The sequence below is a fragment of the Arachis ipaensis genome, chromosome B06 (assembly GCF_000816755.2).
Source record: "Arachis ipaensis cultivar K30076 chromosome B06, Araip1.1, whole genome shotgun sequence".
Lineage (NCBI taxonomy): Eukaryota > Viridiplantae > Streptophyta > Magnoliopsida > Fabales > Fabaceae > Arachis > Arachis ipaensis.
In genome coordinates, this window is record NC_029790.2 from 1,166,733 (window position 1) to 1,177,976 (window position 11,244).

Consider the following 11,244-nt stretch of genomic DNA (forward strand, 5'->3'; position numbering starts at 1 on the left):
ATTGAGAAAAAGATCTTCAAGCTAAATTCCTATGATCCCTTTTCTAAGTTCTCGTAGGATTCAAGTTAGATTCAAATTTTTTTTCAAAATATTTGAATCCTTGAAGTGAAGAACGAAGATTCTTTCTAAAGAAGCAAATGAAAGATGAATTGAAGATGAAGAGTAAATCACAATTGATTCATTAAATTCAATAGAGCTAATTTCAATAGAGCTAATTTTTCCAATAAAAAAAGAATTAGCCACTCATGACTTACAAAATATGAAAGAAGTGAAAAACGAATTAGAAAGTAGTAGAATAAGAAGTCGGAAGGAGAGGTCCCAAGTCCTCTTTATGAGACTTTTTCATCCTATATTTATAGCCTATTCTAAATGCAAAATGAAATTCAAATTACATGTAAATGTAAATTCAAAAATTAACCAGAGATCCTTCTTGCTTCAATTAATTCATGAGCCTTGTCAATTATTGTGATGGATGCGGGCTTCCTGAAGTGGGCTTGAGGAGCAATTGGTGTGTCATTAGATTAAGCACTCAATCTAGCATGCAATGCACTTGATTTATGAATCAAAATGAAACTTAAAAACATGTTTTCAAGGAAGCGTTGCTTAAGCTACATTGGGCCACGCTTTGCATGGGAATTGTGGCACAAAAGTTATGCTATGAAGCTTCCTGGCCCATTGAAGGCGTTAGTGAAGGTAACGCCGTGGCTTTGAGGCGTTACTAACGCCACGCATGTATGCTTCCAGGGTGATGAAAGTGTTGTCAGTGGCGAAACTTAGTTTAGATAAAGGGGGTCATGACCCCCAAACTTTTTATAAAAAGTTAGTATTACTTTTTCAAAAGATAAAAAATAGTTCAATTGATTTAAATACTTTACTATGACTTAAAGTATCTAATAAGTTCAATAAACAACACTCTCTCTATTTTTAAGTTCAAATATAAAAAATTAGATATTTTTTATTTATTTAATTTAATATTATTTTATATTTTACTATTTATTTAATTTAATTTTTTATATGATAAAAAATAATAGAATATTCAATAAGTATTAATATTAGGTGTTTGCTATGGTACGATGATAAATTCATAGGTACCGATACGTTTAAAATATGGACAAATAGTAACAAGTCACGTGGAATTTATTTTCCACGTCAGTATTTAATTTTTCTTTTTTAAATATATATTATATCACCACTTTTACTAATATACTCCTTTAATTAAATAAAAATAAAAATATATTTTTTATTTAATTTTATAAAAAGTCTTAAACATCCTTACTTTATTTGATTAGACAAAAATACCCTTTTAAATCAATCAAATTTTAGAATTCAATTAATCCTAATTTTATAGTTTCAACTAATTTAAACAACAAAAGAAAAACATATCAAAAAAATAAAAAATCAATCTGTTATCCATCTTCTCCTAATATCATTCGTGTCCCCCTCCCCTCTGAAGCACACCAAAACGACAAAATCCTAACAATAATTGACTGCATTGATCTCGGTAGTTAGCCCACCCACGAAATTTAAAGAACCTAAAGAAATCTACAGGGCAACTGTTCGACGCATCACCGAACTTGAAATGGAGAGAAGCATTCGTCTCCTTCGTTTAACTCCTGACATGCTTCCATATGTCGGAAATTTCAAATCCCACTAACTCTTATTCATCATTCCATTTAATTATTGTTCAAATAAATAAATTCGAGTATCAAAACCCTAACAATTCCTTTAGGTTCCATCTCTCAGCTTCGTCCCATTTGGAAGGCATTGTTCTTCCGCCGGCGCTGAAGAAGGGTGTGAGACCTGACATTGTGTGTCTTCTTATGCTGCTGCTTGAAGCTTTTGCTACTTTCTCTGAACTCCATCCCTTTTGGAAACTTATCACTGCGCCTTTCTCTCTGTAGTTTGGTGCCCTTGGACTTGGGAAGGACCCAATCAGGTGGTTCTTTTGATAAGAGGAACAAGGCGTTTTCTTCATCTTCTATTATCACGAAAACGAAGAGGAAATTACAATTCAAATTATTATTGGAATGCGAACGTGATTTTGCCTTACCTAACAATTGCTTTAGGTTCTCTAAATTTCGTGGGTGGTTAGTTATCGAGATCAATGCAGTCAATTATTGTTAGGGTTTTACCGTTTTGGTGTGCTTCAGAGGGGAAGGGAGCACGAATGATATTAGGAGAAGATGAAGAACAGATTAATTTTTAATTTTTTTGATATGTTTTTCTTTGCTTCAGAGAGGGATGAATGATTAGGGAAATTGGAGAAGACGAAGAACGATTGATTTTTGTTTTTTTTTAATATGTTTTTGTTTTGTTGTTTAAATATTAAAATTATAAAATTAAGATTAATTGAATTCTAAAATTTGATTGATTTAAAAGGATATTTTTGTCTAATCAAATAAAGTAAAGATGTTTAAGACTTTTTATAAAATTAAATAAAAAATATATTTTTATTTTTATTTAATTAAAGGGGTAAAAGGGGTAAAATGGTGATATAACATATATTTAAAAAAAATTAAATGCTGACGTGAAAAATAAATTCCACATGATTTAAATGCTGACGTAAAACCGTTCTTAGTTATTAACTTTACGTGAAGTTGACTACTACACCTGAGTTTCCACCTTCTAACTAACTTATTATTACTATAAATTGTTTTATATAGGATATAGTTTTTTTTTGGTTGCCCACGGTATCCCCAACCCGATAAGTCAAGGACTAATCCGTCGTGGATCTGAGCTCCATTTAAGGGACCAATGGGTTGTTGCATGCACAAAGCGGAATTCGAACCCCCGACACTTGCTTAAGCGGATGAGTGAGCTGACCATTCAACCAACCCAAGTTGGTTATATAGGTTATAGTTTTAAGTATTGTCGTGAGAATTAGATCGAAAATAAAAAAAAAATTGTTTGATTAACCAAAAACAAATTATTAAATCAGTACTATTTATTAAGATAAAATTTGATTATCAATAATTGATTAACCGATCAAATTGATCTCATTTTATAGCGGTTAACTGATTTAAAATAAAATATTTTTTCAAAAAAATTATATATTTCATATATATAAATATATTATATTATTATATCCGGTTTATCTTCGATTAAATCTTTAAACTTTTAAACTTTTAATTCTAACGTGACTTGTTACTACTTGTCCATATTTTAAACGTATCGGTACGTATGAATTTATTATCGTACCGTAGCAAACACCTTAATATTATTGTATTTGTATAAATTGATAAAAAAATTCAATAAATATTATAAATTTTAATATTTGTCCGTCTAACTTCTTCTTTACATATTTTACAGGATATATATTCAAATTTTTATATAAAATAATAATGAAAAATCAAAGAATTGATACATTTTTTAAGAGGAAGGCTAATATTTAAGAAGGAGAACATATAACTTTTACAATATTAACACCTGTAGATAGTTCTTCTATTTTAATGAATCACGAAAAAAGTGAGATATAACTTTCAAAAGTTCAAAAAGTTACATCTGATAACTTTAACCTTAACTTTTTGGAACGAAATCTTGAAAAACGGCTTTAAATTTGGCAATATCACCCAAATCAAAAAGAAGATATTAGACGAACTTATTTTAAATGGGGTCCATATCAAAAATATTTTGACAATTATTTTCTATCTCTCCCCCAAAATTTTGTTTCAAGTTCCGAGTGTTGCTGGCGCCCCTTGCACTAACGCTTTGCATTTGTGGCGTTACTAAGCTTCATATTGTAAGAATCTGATGCTCCACGATGATGAAAGGCTGCTGGCATTACTAGCGCTTTAATTTTGGGGGTTACTAACACTATTGTGATAAAAGTTGAGCTCCCAGGAGAATGTTTACTATAGAATATTATATATTATTAGAAAATTTCGGATGTCTACTTTTTAAAGTCACTAAAAACACATCAAATTCATCAATTAAATCTCTATAGATCATGTTATGCTCCTTTAAAGGTGAAGAGGTCAACTGGCGTTACTGTACGGACATGCTGGGCATGTTTTTCATGACAAAAAATGATGCTTTTCACTCTAAGATTTAATGTTTATTATAGAGTGTTATATATGGTTGGAAAAATCTAAAAATCTATTTTCTAATGACACTAGAATCATCTCATTTAAAACTTTATAATTCAAGTTATTCTTATTACAGTATAAAAAAGTTAAGTTATAACTTCTCTTTGAACTTCGCTTTGACTTGTCACAAAGGAGTATTAGAGGCTTGTCACAAAGAAGAGTTGGAGGCTCCTTTGAGGCACCGAAATAGAGGGTTCAAGGCTGCATATGGAATGGCATTGGAGGCTCCATTCATAACGCTTGAAATCAAGTCTTCAAAACTTGCATCATTCACTTGTTTGTCTTCAAACCAATGCTTAACAATCCTCTTTTTTGATCCTTTATTACTTTAGAAGTATTGACTAATTGATTCTTATTTGATGCTTTTGTTATTTTTTTTTTCATCAGTTCTTACAAAAATTCACAAATTCAAGCCAATCAAAGTAATCTTCAAGTAAAGCACAAAATACTTCATAATTAAACAATCCTTAGTAACTTTTTATATGAAATAAACAACCAAAATAACTCATGATGCAATATGCATCACACACACACAAAATATATTAATGCAAAATATAATCAACATAAACATCACACAAAATATATTAATTTAAAATATAATCAAAGTAAACATAATTAACAGTAATTGAATTAAAGTTGTAGAATTTCTTACATTAGAATTTCACAATACAGTTAACTTTAAGGTAAATTTTACTGTACTCTTTTTATAATAATATGTAAATTACCCTTTGTGACATGTCGTTCTTTAATTGGTTGTTATGTTAACTATGGTTAAACTATTTTAAAATTAAATTATAAGCCCAAAATAGGTAATTGTATAATTTACTAAAATATTAAAAACTGAATCTTTACTTCTTTCCCAAATCATGCTTTTAGAGAACCCTAATTCACGGAAGACATTAGTTGATGCAGTGGAAGCAGCAGGACCAACTCTAGGACCTGCTCTACTTTCAATGAGTGAATATTTGATGTCTAAGAAAGAAATGTATTGTTAATATAGGGAGAATGGCACAAGATGAGAGGATAACAGACCTGTCTTACAAAAGGAAAAAACAAAGAGAAAAGAAAAAACAATCAGTGAATCATAGCCTTTCGATCTCACAATATATCTAAGCAGGGAAGTCCTCTAAAAGGATGCGAGTCTTTGTATCGTATAGAGACCAAATATCTAGTTCTGTCCCACAAAACTTGTTTAACCGAAAATCTACCATTGAAAGTGCATAAATTGCGTTCCAGTCAAATACATGTATAAATTTTCTAAAATAACTAATATCCATCTTAAAAAAATATTTAATTACAAAATGATGCTACTTTAGTTAAGATGTTAACTCTTATTGAGTTAAATTAACTCAAATTAAAACTAAACATCTAATTAAAATGTGCCACATCATAGAGGGTAATTTATATGTTGATTTAGAGGGGGTTTGGTAGAACTCACATAACTTTAAACCCTTATAAATTACATTGCAATTACTAAGACTATCAAAAACATAAACAATATATATTGTATTTTGCATTGATTTTTCATATTGTCTTCCAATCTTTCAACTTGTTTTTGGACAATATTAAACTCATCACATAATCTACCCACACAAGCATCCATTTGTCTGACTTCAATAATCAGTCTCTCTATCTCCATGATTAGCCTCTCTATCTTTCTTTCTTGTGCATCTAATTTTCTCATTTCAGCCTCCAACTTACTATAATTTTGTGTTCCAACAACTCTAACAGCAGCAAATATGCTTCTTGTTGCACCACTTTCATCAATTTACTCGAAAAATTTGCATCTTCTGTTAGGGTAAGAAATAAATATTCTATTAGGATTTTTTATTGTTCCAAATGTTCAAAGAATTAGAGTGTCACTACAAAAACAATGAACCCCCATTTCCTTTTTCTTTGGCCACCCATTCTTCGAACCGTCATCATTACCAATCCACTCAAAATCATCAATCCATTAAAAAAAGTTGCATTTTAGAATTTTCTCACAAGCAACATACCTCCTACCATGGTCAGAAACGGCTGACGAAGGATGCACAGTTACTGCCTCCTCACAGAAACACAGTGTCTTCTTTTCTTCGGGTTGGAACTTCTTGAAACACAACTTTTCGAAAAGAGAATAAAAGAGGTTTTTTGACTTTGATCCATAGGTTTGTGGAAGAAGAAACCTGAAAAAAGGGGAAGAAGAGCAATCCCAGAAAAATCAGAAATATGAAGTGCTTATAGGTGAAAAACAAGGGTATACAAATAATTTCACAATTCACTAACGTTTTTTTTTACGTTTAACGTTAATAGGGACTAAATTAAAAAAAAAACATCTAGGGACCCAATTAAAAAGAAAAGAAGTATAGAGATTTAATTACAAACTTTTGTTAAAAAAAATTAGTAGTACTTCTTCAAAAAATAAAAAATAGTTCAATTGGCTCAAATACTTTATTATGACTTAAAATACCAAAGTTTAATCTTCATCTCTTGCTTTTATTGCACAATAATTTTTAGTTTTAAACATTTAAAACATGTTGGATTTGGACTGAACCGAGTATATTTGTATTTCACAACTCTCTATTCAATAAGCAACACTCCCTCTACCTTCGAGTTCAAATATAAAAATTAGGTATTTTTTATTTATTTCAAATTTTTATATAAAATAATCGTGAAAAATCAAAGAAATGATGTATTTTTTAAGAAGAAGACTAATATTCAAGAAGGAGAACATATAACTTTTACAATATCAACACATGTAGATAGTTCTTCTACTTTAATGAATCACGAAAAAAGCGAGATAGAACCTTCAAAAGTTTAAAGAGTTGCATCCGATGAGTTTGACCTTAATTATTTGGAACGAGACCCTGAAAAACGGCTTTAAATTTGGCAATATCACCCAAATCAGAAAGATGAGATTAGACAAACTTATTTCTAATGGGGTCCATATCAAAAGTATCTTAACAATTATTTTCTATTTGGCCTCCCAAAATTTTGTTTCAAGTTTCGCCACTGGTTTAGTCCCTCTCCAATCATCAAAACTTCCTTAGATGCTCAATTGCACATGGCTCCACATAACACTGTCATAAACACTGAACTCTTCTTGTTGTAATATTAATTATATCCATATCAGCATGGCTCCCGTATTCATGCCACTATTGAATGAAGCTCCTACTAAAACTAACATATAGAAATGTAACTGCAAGCTGAGTAATAAGAACCATGCAAACGTGAAGCTTGAATTTGCTATATATATCAACCCAAGTTTCTTAACTTATACAGTTATACTTATTATTCTTGCACTGTGACGATGACAACATCATTGATATTGCACGATATTTTAACATGTTTGTTCCAATTGGTGGCATAGTTTAGATTCACCAATCTTAACAAAGTTAGCAATCCCATTATGGTGAAAATAGCCATAAACCTATTTTGGTTGGCTAAACCAATAATACACCTCTTACTCTCAAAGAGTCTAGAGAAAAATAATCACACAATTTATTTCATATTCAAATAAACTTTAACTTTATTTTATAAATAAAAGGTACATGAGTTATTTATACTAGTAAGAGAAGGAAAAACCTTCATAACTTGGACGATGTGGGACTAATACATAACACAAAGTTCACTGTTCTAAATAATATGAGACTTATATTCCCTTATTATATTTAAGAGTGAATACCCCACCCGACCCTGACAATTATTTCGAAAGAACAACGAGGCCCCAAAGAAAAAAAACAATCAATCCGATCCCTGATATTTTTTTTGAGACTGATTAGCCCCTGTGCTAAAAAAACAACATTGACTTTTTTTTTGGCACAGGGGCCTCGTTGTCCTTTCGAAATAATTATTAGGGACCGAATTGAATTTTTTTTTTTTGTCAAGAGTTTCGTTGTCTTTTGAGGTAATTGTGCTATTTTGGGTTTTTTTTCTATATTTAACTAATATAATTAACCTACTAACTCTACTTGCTCCTGCGTCACTTTGACCCATATTTTGTTTGATTTTTAAGTTTAGAAATACTTTGATTGATTTTCTAGTGCCGACACCTTTTTCAGCGTATCAAATCTTGTTCGTTTTACCATTTTTTGCATAAGAACGTGATGTGATGCGGGAAAAAACATGATGGAATGAAAGTTAACAAACACCAAAATATACTTTTATATTATGTATTATTAAATATGAATATACGCTGATTAGAAGTACTTTTTCCAGGGTTCTGCTTGCCAATAAATATGGACTATCTAAAGAAGACAAGAACTTTCTTTGTTCCACTAAGTTTATTGGAATCCGATGTTTTTCTCTTCGTTCTCTCAATAATATATATATAATTGGACGTTTCCATCAAACAACTATTGAATTAGTCGCCTTTTGTCGCCATTGATGCAAGCAGGGACGGACTTAGAGGGGGCGAGTAGTGGCCTCGGCCCCCCCCCCAAAATTTTAGAAACTATATTTATATATGAGATATGTATTTAAAAAAATAAAAAATATTATATAATTTAGTATTTTTATATGTATTATTTTTTATTATGTAATAGATTTATGTCTTAATTATTTAATTCACTAATATTTTTCACTTAACTAATTTAATATCATACCCTCAAGTCTTTGTATATAATGTACTATTGATATTGTTATATTTTTTTTATGTAACTATCATATTAAAAATAAAATTGTAAAAAAAATTTAAAATTATATATATATATATAGATAAATTTTTTGAAAAACCAACTCTAATAACTATATGTTAATTATTTTTATGAAATAAAAAAAATTATCTAAAATTCGACCCCTCCACACTAAATTTTCTGGATCCATCCCTGGATGCAAGTCCTTTTCTATTTCAAAAGTTTTTAAGTTCTTAATTAGCTTTGCCACCTCTGATCTTAATCTTCTTTGATTATATGTCCAAATGGAATAATATAACTTTTCATTTCTCAAAATAGAAGTAAGAAAAAAAAAAAGTGGTGTGGCTGGCAATTAATTAGAACAAAATATACCTTCATTATAAAGAGGATCGGATAAGGGAATGCCAAATGCCATGCCAACCCGACCACTTTGGCTACATATATATTCATTTATTTATATACATGTTTATTAATTTCTCAAGTATATATGAATTTGACATAAGAGAAATGCTTGAAAGTCTTCAAAAAAAATTTTGGTTATTATTTAGTCATTAATTCAATTTTTTTTTTACCAAAGATAGGAGACTCGAACCCGCAACCTCTTAATTGAGTATGGGGAGACTATGCCATTTGAGCTATTACTCATTGGCATTAATTCAAATTTTTTAGTGTAAGTTTGATGTTTGATTAACATACTTTATTTTATACTTTAAAATATTAATGATTAAATAATAATAAAAAATAATAAATTTTGATAGTCTTCTAATATTTTTCGTTTAATTTGGTAGTCAAATCTCATTGTTGAATGTAACTTCAGGCACAGTTATGAACTCATGATGTCGTTTTCTATCCATTTTATTCAGTTCTGTTCTCAAATAATTATTCAAAAACATTAAAATGGAGTGTATGTAGTATATATATAAAACTTTTTTAATAAAATTGGAATGGTTAGAGATGTTTCCACAGATATATAATTAGAAGAACAAAATTAGGAGTACACTATAGGAAAGAGGAACGTCAAAAATGGTTGATGAGTTTCTCTTGTACAAAAAAAAATATTTTTTTCTAAAATACTTCTTTATGTACAAAAGACATAATGTACAAATATATATTTATGTACAAATACATAATGTCTGATTTTGATAAATAATTTTAGTGTAAAACTAATATTTATGAATCTTTAAATATTCAATATGTTACCAGCTTCAAAGTTTTTTTTTTTTCTTTTACTATCAAAATTATATGTTGATAAAATAATTAAAAATAATATAAAATTCTAAATAAACTAAAATTAAGAATTGAAAGAACAAATTTTACTTTTAATTTTAAATTATTATTTATGACATATGGTTTTACAAATATTTTTGTTGAACTCAAAATAAAATTAAAATTAGAATTAGTATTATTGAAGATGTTCTTATACTTTAGAAAATTAGAGCAGTCAATAATTTAATTTTTCAAATAATTTTGTAGTGAAAAGAATGTTTGTTATTACTTATTAGTAGCAAAATCTAAGACTGAAATACTAGAAATAAGTATTTAACAACAATGGTGAAAACTCAAGTGAAGTCGACTTCACATGAAGTTGATACTTAGAGCTGTTAGATGATTTGATTGATTTGACTGAATTTTTATCTAACAACTCTCATATATCAACTTCACATGAAGTCGACTGCACCTGAGTTTCCACCAACAACAATATATGTAAAGAAATAATTGAACACAAGTGAAATCTTGCATTTGAGTACATAAATGATAAATCAGTAGTCATATTAAACTCAAAATTGGCTTTAACTCTCATTATTATCATATCCCTCCTTATTAATAAGTATTCTCCAAGTAATTCATAATTTGAATATTCCAATGTTCCAATGAACCTTTCCAAATTGGTCAAACAAGGCTAGATACTATGCACCTGTTGGTGGTGTTGTGCAACCAAGAAGTTATATAACGTTTAGTTTCAGAAAGAACAAATCTTGTGACGTATAGTTGCAAATCTTGTGACGTATACTTTAACATTACGGATTACAAAAAGTCTCACTGACCAGACAATTTTTAAATCAGCATATCAATCAATAATTAAACATTAAAAAATATCTCCAAAACTAAAAGTATTATATGAAAATTTTAAAATTTTAGTAAAAAATCTAAAAATAAAATGAAATAAAATTAATTAAAATTTATGAAAATTTAAAATTTAAAATTTGAAATTTAGAGGTTAACAGTAGATGGTTAACAATTAATAAAATTTAGAAATTTTGTCATTAAATTTATAAATAATTAAATTTATTTTTTAAATTTATTGAGTTGGTAATTTTTTTTGTTGGCTTCATCGTTGAATTGTATTGATTATTCGTTAGTATCTCCTCGAACGTAACAGCCGTGTAACTCAAGGTATTGCACTTTTAAACAATTAATATTAAACTAATATACAAGAAAAGCTACATTAAAAATGAGTTTAATTTACTTAAGGTTTTAAACTTTTGAGTATAAAATGGTTTTCACAATCATTTAATTAAATTTATATTTTTTAATAATTATTAGTG